The 12,457-nt window shown below is 32.7% G+C and overlaps 1 long non-coding RNA gene across 1 annotated transcript; it reads left to right on the top strand.

Annotated features, from left to right (window-relative positions):
• Positions 1–807: 807 nt before the first annotated feature.
• LOC136270717 (uncharacterized) lies at positions 808–4,853 on the top strand. Its single transcript, XR_010708556.1, has 2 exons — positions 808–2,005; positions 4,550–4,853. It is a non-coding gene; the product is annotated as an uncharacterized lncRNA (long non-coding RNA).
• The last annotated feature ends 7,604 nt before the right edge of the window (positions 4,854–12,457 follow it).

Below are 12,457 nucleotides of genomic sequence, written 5' to 3'. Positions count from 1 at the left end.
TATTTTAGCATGGTTAGAAGGAGACTAGAAATCAAAATAGATTAGATATTCACTAAATATGATTGTTAGCTTACTTTTTTTCATAAAAACAAGAAATCACAAGCAGGACAGCTGTCTATTTGTTAATTAAAATGGTGTAAATCATAAAATAAACAAATAATTAGGATCAAATTTTAGAATCATTGATGATTGTTTTCAAATATGTGTGAGAAATGACTCAAGGAAATTGCCATAAGTTTCATAAAATTAGGTTAAACATTTTTAACCATGACTTTTTATGAAAATCAAAAGATGGGGGGGGGGGGGGTATACATGTAAGGATATTTCTAAGTGATGTGAAGCTTTTATCATGATTATATAATGTAGATGCATGTTGTATTGAATAAGGTTTCTTTTCAAAGGTGGTTGAACAACAATTGACCTCTAAAAGGTCAGGTAAAGATGTTTTACTATGGAGAACCCTGTAAATCTGTGTTTATTAATGGAAATTGGAAATGGGGGGTTCACTTAAATGGCCATATTTTTATTAAACCTCAATGGAATTTGCAATATGTAGTATTCTTTTTCTCAGAATTGCATTAGCTTTCTTATTCTAAGACAAACCGTCTTTTCATAAAATGTTAGTGTACTAATTGCAGTTAAAGGTACATGTACAAGGAATAGTTTCGGATAAAGAACCGTCAATATTTTTGTAAAATTGATAGTGACTGTACGTGAAGATTTACCAGTGTTGCGTAGATTCATGAAATGAACTTTCAGCTTTACTTCCGACATTAACGGAAGACCCACTCGTTGCTTTGCAACGAGCTTTGCTCTAGTTTTTTTTTTTATCCGCAAATTTTGTGTAGGCCATTTCTCGTACATTTGTTGTCTGATTGTTATGAAACTTTCAGGGTATGTAGACAATGTTAATATCTAGGGACGTTTTTTTCAAATTTTTAAAATTCACTTCCGGTTATGAGTTATTGCCCTTTAATTGAAAATTGGGGGGTCTTTTGTCCAGAGTTGATCTAGGGAACTACAAAAGATAGTTGCATGAAATTTAGCAGAATTGTTGGTAACATTTTATAGTTTTGCTGGCATGAAGATTTTGGCAAAATGTTTTTTAGTTTTTAAGCTATTTGCCGGTAAAGTTTAAGGTTTTGGGGGGTCTGAAATTTTGTTGCTTTTTGTATAATAACCTTTAAACTAAAAATAATTTGTTAATACATATAGAACAAAAGTTGTTAAGAATAACGAGAGCTTTCATTTAAAATTAAGAAAAAAGGGCTGGCCCCTATAATTAGGGGTCAGCAGCTCATACACGTATTTTTCTGATAGCAAAAATCGTTATCATTTTATGAAAAAAAATTAATTCAGTTATTGTTAACATATTAAATAATGTCATTTGGTATCAAATTTAAAAAGTTCTGTGCCCTATTTTTTTCAAATTTCATAAAACAAATATGTGTGAATCGTACATGAACGAGTTAATTTGTCTACATAGACACACAAGCGAACAAATGCCGTTTTAAGGCCCAGGCATTTACTGCATTACATTGTGTTGCGTCTTAGATAAATTGTTGTGATTCAATTTCATTTTTTTTTCATCTAGGCTATATCATTTATGAATTCAACTACTTTTTTAACACGTTCTAATCGGCCACGCAGAACAAATGTTTGCAATGTTTGTCGCGGACCCGCGAATGTAAACAGTAACGAACGGCATTGTAGAAAAGAGAGAGCGTAATGCAGAAGATAAGTTGTGCATTTTTCGGTTTACACATGCATTTTCAAGTTACTGTGAAACAGATGAACATGCACAGGGAACAATACTACATATTTGTATAAGGAGGGATATATTCTCGTGTGAATCGTTTACGAGGAAATTCTGACAGCCACACTTCTGTCGACCATGCCGACGGATGTTTATGTTTCCATTGATCAGCCGTTGATAAGCTACGAGTAATAAAGGGGAAAAGATGGACATTAAAGTGTGTGATCTATGTGGATGTTACTGAAGAAGGTGAGGCTTTTTATTCCTTTTAAAGTTTCTTGTCTATAGTGGTTAAAATGTCAGCATGTTAACTGGTTAACATTTAGTCTATAGATGTACATGTAAGTACGTGCACACTGTCACTGATGTATGTTATTTTTCTAGTCCAGACGATATAAATCCTTTTAACAGAATTGAATCCCAAATGTTGTACCTTTCACTTGTTTTTTTCTCCTTTTTACCAGAATTTTGTGTAAATTACAATTCAATTTGTTGACAAAATCCACATGTGGCGAAAGTCATACATACAGTATACAAATATACATGTAGTTGGTACTGTACATAGATTTTCTTATGATATGTCCATCGCGTATGAATTTACAAATATATCTTGATGATTTGACATCTGCTGGGTTAAGAATTTTATAAGAATTACAGAGTTAGATGTTTTGTTATGGAGTGGGTGTTTGTTTACTAACGTGTAATTTTTACATTGTTTACTGGATGTTTAGACTTGCTCGAGGTTCATTGGTGACTGGAAAGGATGACCAAATTTATCTATTTAAAAAAAAATTAGATTGTGAATTTTCAACTCAAAATTCAAAGCAGGGTCTAATTAGAAACATATGATCATATTCTTGTGCGGAAGACTCCAAATGTAGACATAAATACCCTGTAGACATACATGTAACATCAAGTAAATAAAATTGTATACTTCAGACTTCAGAGTTAAAACATGACTAAAAAGTCTTTAATATTTTTATGATGCCGATCAATGTATCATTAGAGAGGTTTAGCAGACCAACGGGTAACCGGTACATGTACTTGTACATGTAGTTTACAAGTTAGAACTATGCGTACCACTCTACCAGTTCACATAATTTTTCTTGTTTAGCAGTTTTGATATGTACTTGAATTGTCCTTGTTAATGTTTAAAATGTAATTTTTCATTTATATTCTCTTTTTTTAATCTGACTACTGGCAGTACTGGCATGCCAGCAGTTCTTGTCAAGGACCATTTCTCGCTGGTGCAATGTTACATCATATTTTCGTATATAATTTTATGTGTTGATAAAATGACGTAACAATGCACTGATGAAAAATGGTACTCAACGATAACTGATCGCAAGCCAATATTGATTAATTACAGACAAAAACTGAAGGTTGCAAGTGTTATTTTTTATTGAACACCATTGTTTAAAATAACTTTTTATATATGTGACGGTCAGACCGGTTTAAATACCAGTGTTCAGTTGGTAGAGCACCTGACTAGAGATTCAGGGGGACCAGGTTTAATTCCTGGTTTGGTCCTTCATTATTTCTCCCATCCTGTTACAATATTAAGGCTTGGACGTTTCTGTACTTAGCCGATTCGGTACATATCACTATACATGAGATGCGATACGATACATATCACGATACATTGCAACTAAATGAAAACATGAACAAGGGTTAAAAATTTATTCAATCTGTCGATGTATTACCGCATGTCCAAAGTTATTTTGATATATTTAAAATGAGCGTTGCACAATTTACAAATTACTTAAGTCTCATATACACTACTTTTTCATTAACAAGTAATCCAAAAGTTGTCCACACTCCAGATTTAGCTTCCTAACAGGTTTGACAACTTTACGAGGTTTTCCGCCATCTTTGTACTTTCATATTAGGCGCGCAGACTAAAAATAGCCGATATATGAAGCTCAGATATTTTTGGAAAATAAAAAAAAGTCCGCATAGGTATCGTAATGTATTAATGGTAAATGTAACAATCCAAATATCGTCAAAATAAATACCGTGGTGCATCGGTGGATCGTTCCATCCCTATACAATATTGGTGTTGTAACCAACCCCTGGAACTGACAGGTTAACTCCTGCCAGGGGAAGAGCCAGGGGTGATCTTTGAGGGTGAAGATCATTTAAAGACATATATATCTACCATGCAAGTAAATGATATTTACTAAAACTTCCAATTTATGACGCACGAAATATACGCTACTTTTATAAAGATTGACATACATGTAATGTAACACATTCTGTGAAAAATAATCTATTAAAAATTCTTCATTAAGTTTACTCATACATGTTTTATGCTTATTACACATAGTATTGTTTTTAAAAAATGTAATTTAAAAGAAAAGAAACCAAAACCCTCGCCAAATTTATTTGCAAAATAAAAACCCGGTAGAATTGATAAAACATGGTATACCAGAAGGAAATACATGTACTTTGACGCTGTTCAGATGGGTAATATTCCTTTGTAATTTTCGAATTGAAATGCTTGACTGTTGCACTACAAGAAATAAACTCAGCTCTCTCTCTCTCTCAAACTCTCTCTCAATCTAATAAGTGTCTATACCTAAGAATTTTTTTTAATATTATATTATGACTTGATATGCAAATTTTTGATCCTGTACTGCCTAAATGTTATGTCATGTATTGGGATATGTAATACTTATTACACTGCATGGTCAGTGTATTTTTTCCAGAAATAATATGCATATGTTAATGTAAACACAGCTATTACTAGTACATGTATGTAAAAACAGCTAATTATTTTTTTTTTTATTTCAGCTCAAAACGAACTCTTGTTCCGACATGGCACCACATTGCTTTTACCTGTTGATTCTTGTGGGTCAACTCTTGAGATTAACCTGTCACCTCTATCCACATGCATATTCCTTGTGTTCTACAGACTTTTTACCGGTAATTCAAATTAAATCGGATAATGCATGAACAATAATGGAACTTTATGAAAGCATCATCCCATGTTGTGGTTTGTGTTTGATAAGAAATTATGAAAAACAAAATTAAGGCTATTTAAAGAAATTCATAATTGTTGTGAAAATTTGTTTTTCAATAAAAGTATGCAATTATGTTTCCTTTATTTTTTATTTTATAAAGGTATTTAGATGTGTTTACATAATTGAACCCCCCCCCCCCCACCCCACCCCATCCAATTGTCTGCATTAAGATTACATTTAGGATATGTAAATGTACATTTGACTTTGAAATAACATCTGCTATGATAATTACTTTTGAAATGAACAAGAAACAACCTATTTCTACCTTTCTAAGGTATATATGCATAAAAAAAGGAAAAAAACATGTCAAATTTTGAACATTTTTCATGGAAATCAACTCTGTCTCCAGCTACCTGGGTGTTTGAATTTTATTTTAATTCAAGGCAGATATCTAACTTGTAGGTTGTATCTTACTGTTTTAGCATGGTTAGAAGGAGACTAGAAATCAAAATAGATTAGATATTCACTAAATATGATTGTTAGCTTACTTTTTTTCATAAAAACAAGAAATCACAAGCAGGACAGCTGTCTATTTGTTAATTAAAATGGTGTAAATCATAAAATAAACAAATAATTAGGATCAAATTTTAGAATCATCGATGATTGTTTGCAAATATGTGTGAGATATGACTCAAGGAAATTGCCATAAGTTTCATAAAATTAGGTAAAACATTTTTAACCATGACTTTTTATGAAAATCAAAAGATGGGGGGGGGGGGTATACATGTAAGGATATTTCTAAGTGATGTGAAGCTTTTATCATGATTATATAATGTAGATGCATGTTGTATTGAATAAGGTTTCTTTTCAAAGGTGGTTGAACAACAATTGACCTCTAAAAGGTCAGGTAAAGATGTTTTACTATGGAGAACCCTGTAAATCTGTGTTTACTAATGGAAATTGGAAATGGGGGGTTCACTTAAATGGCCATATTTTTATTAAACCTCAATGGAATTTGCAATATGTGGTATTCTTTTTCTCAGAATTGCATTAGCTTTCTTATTCTAAGACAAACCGTCTTTTCATAAAATGTTAGTGTACTAATTGCAGTTATAGGTACATGTACAAGGAATAGTTTCGGATAAAGAACCGTCAATATTTTTGTAAAATTGATAGTGACTGTACTTGAAGATTTACCAGTGTTGCGTAGATTCATGAAATGAATTTTAATGTTTATCAATAGTTAATGGGATGTCTCTTGTTGGAATTGGTAAGGCCTAAAAAAAAAATAGTGTGTTTAGGGTAACACTAATGAAAAAATTAGGTTAGGTAGGTGGGGATTTTTTTTTATTTTATCTATTTTTTTTGCCTGAATCCCAAGAATGTTTGTTTGTTTCATATTTAAAAACGTATTTTTTATTGGAAATAAGATAAAATTCACAGTCGGATAAAATCAGGCATCTAAAAATGGGAGGATCGGGCCATTTTTGTAGGTTAGGTCGGGTTACCCGAAACACACAACTTTTTTTTTTTAAGGCCTAAGCAATATTAAGGCCCCTAATTTTAAGTACATGAGAAGCAGTAATAAATTGTGAAACTTGCGGCTTTGACTGTTGTGTTGACTTTACACAGTGAAATTGAAGGTTACAAACTGGAGGTTATATAACATGAAATGGAGGTGGATGGGATATTATATGCCTATTTAGTATCTACTGGGTATGAGGACAATAGCAAGTTTATTGTCCCTCAAGACAGCAACTATTTCATGAGGCAAAGCCAAGGGAAATAGTTGCTGTGGGGTGGGACAATAAACTTGCTATTGTCCAGATAGTCAGTTAATTGGTATATTATTGTACCGAAGAAAACTTTATTTGTCAGCGATGCAGAATTTCTTGATGATAAACAAATTAGAGTTATCAAACTTTGTATTTAATGCGGTGATCTGATTAGGTCAGAGGTGTTCCGAGTTTAAAAAGGAGGGAAATCAAATTCTGCTGATGAATGGTTTTGATGACTATTCACCATGGGCAGATACCATGGATACTATTTCAAATTAGATAGAAAGCAAGTTTGTGTGGGCGCCTTCTAGTGATCAGTTTGTCCGTCTGTCCATCCGAGATCGCTTGACCGGAGCATAGCTTCTCTCCCCTTGGCCCAACCTGGCTCATACCTCATCCACAGGGTTCCTTTGGGTTAAGGATGTGCAGTGACCTTGAACCATGTTGTTAGGTATAAGGTTAAGGTCATAGTAGAATTACATATATAAAATCCTTGTCTGGGGCATATCTTCTCTCCCTTTGGTCCAATCTGGCTAATACTCACAGACTGTCTCTATTGTTAATCGATGTGCAGTGACATTGCATGAAATTTCTAGGTAAAGGGTGAAATATCATATCGGATCATGCAAAAATCCTTTTTTCAGAGCATATATACTTTCTACTAACCCCTATAGGGCTCAGACTTCACATAAGCAGAGCTTTTGAGTAAAGGGTGTGTAGTGACCTTGAACCTATTTTCAAGGTAAACTGTGAAGGTCATAGCAGAATTATATTTAAAAAATCCTTGTCTGGAGTACATCTTCTCTCCCTTTGCTCCAATCAGGCTCATACTTCACCCACATGATGCCTTTGATCAAAGGATATGCAATGACCTCTAATGATATTTGTAGATCAAGTGTCAAAGTCATATCAGATCACACAAAAATCCATATTTTAAGAGCATATATATACTCTCCTTTTAGCCCCTAATTGGCTAATATTTTGCCTAAACAGAGCTTATTGGTTTATGGCGTGCAGTGACCTTGAACCATGTCAATGTGAAGGTCATAGCAGATCTTAATAAAATTAGTTTTAGACAGTAGAATATTTCCCGGATATGCTTAATCTTGGTCAGATTGAACAAAAATGCCTATATGTTAGGGGCAATGAAATTGAATTAGAAGTTCTATGCCAGCTGGAATAATTTCAAGTTATAGGTCAAGGTCAAAGCAAAATTCTCTAAAATAACATCAGCGGGGCCCTTTGAAATGTTCACCATTTCAATGTTGTCTGGTTCATAGTAATTTTAAATAAAAATATTCACAGAGGAATAATAAAATTAAGTAAACTATACATCGATAAGTTTCTGACAATTGATGATGCAACAAGCGCATAGTACGAAAGGTCAACCCTTTGAAAAGCAATGTAGAGGAAATGTTGCTCGGAATTATGTTTTAAACAAAATTGATTTTTTACGGAAATTTTAATTTTGCTTTCTGGGTCAAGAAATTAGATGTGAGTTCCAGATAAAGTAAACTTTTACCTAAAATGAAGTCAAATTTGTTAAGTCGTACTTAAACGCATTCTGATTTTTTTGTTAACTCGGTCTTGAAATGGTTATTTTTTTTGTTAATTTGTACTTAAAACCATTCGGATTTTGTTAAGTCATACCAAGAATCATTCGATTTTTAAAATCTTTTTTGTACTTAAGTTACTTTTGTCATTAGATTAAGAACACTGCTTCTTAGAGGTACTTCTAGCATTACTTTCGACATCAGCGGAAAACCCACTCGTTGCTTTGCAACGAGCTTTGCTCTAGTTATTATTATTATTATTATTATTTTTTTCCACGAATTTTGTGCACGCGATTTCTCGAAAACTATTCGGCCGATTTCGACCATTTTTTCTCAGATGATTGCCAGTGGTCATAATTCTAGAAGTTTTTTTAAATTTTGAAATCGGCACTTCCGGTTCCGATTTACGGCCGATTTTGTAAGTTTTTACGACTAATTTTGTGCAGACATAAACTCAGAGACTATCAGAGATAGGAATATGAAATTTTCAGGATAGGTAGACCATAGGTTGAAGTTGTGCACAATGTAGTTTTTTGGCGCCAGTGGCGCCATTTCTATGAGCTCGCCTAGGCTCGAAAATTGGGTACGAATTTGAATCAAATTTTTCATACGTTTTGATCTGTATCTTTTTATGAGTTGATATTTTGTTAAAACATATATAACAAAAGTGGTAGATAATCAAAAGTTCTTTTCAACAAAATCAAGAAATAGGGGCTGGCCCCTTAAATAAGGGGCCAAGACACTCATAAACTCTATTACAGGTAACTTAAAAACGATAAAGATTTTGTAATGCATTATAGAAGCAAAGTTGTTGATTGTACCAATATCTATTAAAAAAAATCATTGCCACACCCATTTATTACGTAATTAGGGATTTTTAGGGGCCAAAGTACTTAAACTTTGACGAAAAATAACTAGAGAAGTATACATATTTTGTTAGACATCATACAAGAGAAAATGTTTGAAAAAATGATTTAAATTGATTCCACTTATCAAAACACGAATTTATGTCCCCATTAAGGATCTAGAGGACTGGCCCCTAAAATATTCAATCATTTGTATCTCAAAAGTGATCAACAATTTTAGATGGATGTAAGAACAAAAAATATTAGTATTCATGAGACCTTTCGTATAAAATCAAGAAAAAGGGGCTGGCCCCTTAAATAAGGGGCCAAAAGACTCCTAAACTCTATTACAAGTAACTTAAAAACGATAAAGATTTTGTAATGCATTATAGAAGCAAAGTTGTTGATCGTACCAATATCTATTTGAAAAAATCATTGCCACGCCCATTTATTACGTAATTAGGGATTTTTAGGGGCCAAAGTACTTAAACTTTGACGAAAAATAACTAGAGAAGTATACATATTTTGTTAGACATCATAGAAGAGAAAATGTTTGAAAAAATGATTTAAATTGATTCCACTTATCAAAACACGAATTTCTGTCCCCATTAAGGATCTAAAGGACTGGCCCCTAAAATATTCAATCATTTGTATCTCAAAAGTGATCAACAATTTTAGATGGATGTAAGAACAAAAAATGTTAGTATTCATGAGACCTTTCGTATAAAATCAAGAAAAAGGGGCTGGCCCCTTAAATTAGGGGCCAATAGACTCCTAAACTCTATTACTCATACCTTAAAAATGATCAAGATTTTGTAATGCATTATAGAAGCAAAGTTGTTGATAGCAGCAATATCTGTTTGTAAAACTCATTTCCAAACCCATTGATGACGTAATTAGAGATTTTAGGGGACTAAAATCTTAAATCTTTAATGTGCTGTATGTTAAAAAGCAAAACTCTTTGTTAAGCATTTTAAAGGATATTGACACTCGTATACATTATCTAAAAGGAGGTGGTTGAGGGAGAATTCTGAAATTTCATTGATATTTTAATCGAATCGTTTTAAAATTGAACGGAAGACCTACTCGTTACTCGTAACGAGATCGTATCTAGTTATTATTATTATTTTTTTCCACGAATTTTGTGCACGCGATTTCTCGAAAACTATTCGGCCGATTTCGACCATTTTTTCTCAGATGATTGCCAGTGGTCATAATTCTAGAAGTTTTTTGAAATTTTGAAATCGGCACTTCCGGTTCCGATTTACGGCCGATTTTGTAAGTTTTTACGACTAATTTTGTGCAGACATAAACTCAGAGACTATCAGAGATAGGAATATGAAATTTTCAGGATAGGTAGACTATAGGTTGAAGTTGTGCACAATGTAGTTTTTTTGCGCCAGTGGCGCCATTTCTAGGAGCTCGCATAGGATCGAAAATTGGGTACGAATTTCGAATCAAATTTTTCATACGTTTTGATCTGTATCTTTTTATGAGTTGATATTTTGTTAAAACATATATACCAAAAGTGGTAGATAATCAAAAGTCCTTTTCAACAAAATCAAGAAATAGGGGCTGGCCCCTTAAATTAGGGGCCAAGAAAGTCATAAACTCTATTACGAATAACTTAAAAACGATAAAGATTTTGTAATGCATTATAGAAGCAAAGTTGTTGATCGTACGAATATCTATTTGAAAAAATCATTGCCACGCCCTTTTATTACGTAATTAGGGATTTTTAGGGGCCAAAGTACTTAAACTTTGACGAAAAATAACTAGAGAAGTATACATATTTTGTGAGATATCATAGAAGAGAAATTGTTTGAATAAATGATTTAAATTGATTCCACTTATCAAAACACGATTTTTCTGTCCCCATTAAGGATCTAGAGGGCTGGCCCCTAAAATATTCAATCATTTGTATCTCAAAAATGATCAACAATTTCACATGGGTGTAAGAACAAAAAATATTTGTATTCTTAAGACCTTTTCACACAAATCAAGATAAAAGGGGCTGGCCCCTTTTTTAGGGGCCAAGGCCTTCGTAAACTCTATTACAAGTAACTTAAAAACGATTAAGATTTTGTAATGCATTATAGAAGCAAAGTTGTTGATCGTACCAATATCTATTTGAAAAAATCATTGTCACCCCCATTTATTACGTAATTAGGGATTTTTAGGGGCCAAAGTACTTAAACTTTGACGAAAAATAACTAGAGAAGTATACATATTTTGTTAGACTTCATAGAAGAGAAAATGTTTGAAAAAATGATTTAAATTGATTCCACTTATCAAAAGACGAATTTCTGTCCCCATTAAGGATCTAGAGGGCTGGCCCCTAAAATATTCAATCATTTGTATCTCAAAAGTGATCAACAATTTTAGATGGATGTAAGAACAAAAAATGTTAGTATTCATGAGACCTTTCGTATAAAATCAAGAAAAAGGGGCTGGCCCCTTAAATTAGGGGCCAATAGACTCCTAAACTCTATTACTCATACCTTAAAAATGATCAAGATTTTGTAATGCATTATAGAAGCAAAGTTGTTGATAGCAGCAATATCTGTTTGTAAAACTCATTTCCAAACCCATTGATGACGTAATTAGAGATTTTAGGGGACTAAAATATTAAATCTTTAATGTGCTGTATGTTAAAAAGCAAAGCTCTTTGTTAAGCATTTTAAAGGATATTGACAATCGTATACATTATCTAAAAGGAGGTTGTTGAGGGAGAATTCTGAAATTTCATTGATATTTTAATCGAATCGTTTATAAAATTAAACGGAAGACCTACTCGTTACTCGTAACGAGATCGTATCTAGTTATTATTATTTTTTTTTCCAAATTTTGTGCACTCGATTTCTCGAAAACTATTCGACCGATTTTCAACATTTTTTTCACAGATGATGAGTCATCATCTGAATTTTATATGTTTTTGAAATTTTTGTTGTCGTCACTTCCGGTACCGATTTATCGACCATTTTGTAGTTTTTTACGACCTATTTTGTGCAGAGCTGATCTCAGAAACTATCAGATATATGACTATGAAATTTTCAGGATAGGTAGTCTATAGTCTGAAGTTGTGCACTATTATTTTGTTTTACGCCATTGGCGCCATTTCTTGTTGCTCGCCTGGGCACGAAAATTGAGTACGAATTTTCATTCAAAAATTTCAAACGTTTTGATCTGTATCTTTTTATCAGTCGATATTTTGTTAAGATATATATAACAAAAGTAGTAGATAATCATAAGTTCTTTCCAACGAAATCAATAAAAAGGGGCTGGCCCCTTTTTTTAGGGGCCAAGGCACTCGTAAACTCTATTACATATAGCTTAAAAACGATAAAGATTTTGTAATGCATTATAGAAGCAAAGTTGTTGATCGTACCAATATCTTTTAGAAAAAATCATTGCCACGCCCATTTATTACGTAATTAGGGATTTTTAGGGGCCAAAGTACTTAAACTTTGACGAAAAATAACTAGAGAAGTATACATATTTTGTTAGACATCATAGAAGAGAAAATCTTTGAATAAATGATTTAAATTAATTCCACTGATCA

Source organism: Magallana gigas, chromosome 8, assembly GCF_963853765.1.
Source record: "Magallana gigas chromosome 8, xbMagGiga1.1, whole genome shotgun sequence".
Taxonomy (NCBI): Eukaryota; Metazoa; Mollusca; class Bivalvia; order Ostreida; family Ostreidae; genus Magallana; species Magallana gigas.
This window is presented reverse-complemented; position numbering and strand designations above follow the sequence as displayed.